Here is a 2,482-nt window from a genome sequence, read left to right on the forward strand (position 1 = left end):
TATATATATATTTATATTGATGTGATTTAATTGACACAATTTTTAAACGGTGGCTTCTGTAATTGTTATATAAATATAATATGATATTGATATGTTATTGATATAGTAAAACTCTTTGAATAACATCAAATATTTATATCGGTTTATTAAAAAGTTTAACTAGCATGCATAATATTTCTTTTTCCTTGTATTGTTTTAGTTTGGGAGTATAAGTATTCACTGACTCGTTTAGCTCACAGTTATTTTAAACAAACTTTTTTGGTTAATTTAATTGATTAAAAGATGAGTGATAAAAGAAAAAACATTTATAGAATATGTGGACAACCAATAACAAGGTAATTTTAAATTATGCACCTTTAATTTATTTTGTAATAGCTCTTTCATCTATTAAATTGAATGTTAATATAGAAAATTTAACTCACACCGTCCGACCGTCTGTACTCGCCTTGGTTAATTCTAAGTCCGAATCAGGTCATAACAAAGTGTATGGTAAACTCATTTAATATTAATAGAATTTATTTACAGTCTCATATTAACAAATCAGCCCAATACATATTGCTAATATGTTTGATTTGTTTGACTCTAATGTAACCAACCATAAATACTTGATAGATCATCTCAATGCTAGTGGGCCCTTTAAATCTGGTATGATCTTATTATTCTTTGTATCATTATTAAAAATAATAATTTTGCAATTAGGTATTTGTGGCAAAAAAAAAATTCATTATAAAATTTTTGTAATTTAACTTTAATTTTTGCGATTTTATGATGAAAAGGTAATGTGAGTAATTTATCACCTAAACTTATTCACTTCGCAGTATAAATGCAAAAATCCATCAACCATTCTGATAACAAGTGAACATGTAAGAAAATTACGATATTTTTCATTTTATTTTGTTTTATTTATTTTTTGGTAAATTTGTGATGAGATCGTGCATAGTCATAACATTGAAGACATCAACATTTCTTTATTTGTTTCTTCAAACCTTAACGACCACCCAATATTTTTTTTGTCAAAATCACTCATTCATGACTCCCTTCCCATTTAGATTCTCTATTTAAGAGTTTTCCTTATTTTTCAGAATTTGTTGTATCAAGTAAATGCTTTTAATGTTTATAGATGTTATTTCTTTTATTAAGCACTTTCTGTTTTGTCAAAATTTCCAAATCTTTGTAATTTTTAATGACAACTAATTCTTCTAGTCCTTCCTATATTGTTGCTCACCCATGTCTTCTTTTTTAGACTTGTGTAGTTTGCCAAGGAAGGTAAATAGTTTTTGTGAATTCTAAATTTCTAACTAATACACTAATTTTAGCATTATTGTTATTAGTTATTAATTTGTAATTGGTAGTGTTAGTCATAGTTAAATTTGTGTTATGTATAAAAGTTAAGTTACATATTAAGTTTTTTTTTAAAAAAAAATAGATTAAATAATGTTTACAAAAGATTATTGATGGTTAGATAATCAAGCTAATTGTCATAATTTAAATAAAGCATTCCTTGCAAATAACTTAAAAGGCTATATGGATGTTGAACTTGGTTAGCTATGTTAATATTAGTTTTTTTTTCTTTTTTGCCATTTATTTTTCATGCATCCTTTTATTATATTGATATGTTTATCATATTAACATCATCAACTAATGTCGATCGCCATGTGGCTGAGTGTGGTTTAATTTAGCGTAATATAGTGTTTAGAAATTATGTATTTTAATTTAAAGAAAATGGGGTCAAACTGATCCCATTGATTCCTACAGTTTGGATAATTGAGCTAACCACGAGTAATGTACCACCCTGAACGGTAATACACTACTTGATAATAAGCTCAATTAAATAAACTATGGAAATAAATGACTTCCGTTTGATCTGCAAGTTTGCATGATGACCGACGGATTCCCCTATTTGATATGGTAGTCAAATAGGGTTTATTTTAAGCCTGGGTTCTTTTAAGTTCCCTATAAGGGCAAGCCCCTATAGTTAATTATATCTTAAGCGACGGATCACCTAAGAAAACTCTCGATAAAAATCAGGAATCTTTTATTTTCATGAGTTCAAAAGGAAAGGGTTTTCAATGAACATGATTGTGAAATTTTCAATAGGGATTGGTTCAAAAGTGAAAGATTTTGCTTTAAGAATCAAAGGAAGAAAAGTAGGGGAGATTAAGGATCCAGAATAGGTTCTTGGTAATCCCCCAAACTATCCTAATGTTTGGCTCAATTTAGGATGATATTAATTTAAGTTAACTCTTGTCAGTTTTATTAATTAGGACTTAGATTTGTGTAATGATGATTTACACAAAAAGCCTAGAAAGATAGGAGGTTTTACGTCGAGTGACTACCTCAGAATCCTAAAACAAGTTAGGACATACTGCATATCGGGACTATGCAGGAGCCTAAAAAAAAAAGGAGAGGTTCGTGTCATAAAAGACAACCTCGAAATCCTAAGGATTATTATTTAAACTAAAGAAAGAGTCTTGAACGAGCT

The sequence above is a fragment of the Phalaenopsis equestris genome, unplaced genomic scaffold, assembly GCF_001263595.1.
Source record: "Phalaenopsis equestris unplaced genomic scaffold, ASM126359v1 Scaffold000192, whole genome shotgun sequence".
Classification (NCBI taxonomy): domain Eukaryota; kingdom Viridiplantae; phylum Streptophyta; class Magnoliopsida; order Asparagales; family Orchidaceae; genus Phalaenopsis; species Phalaenopsis equestris.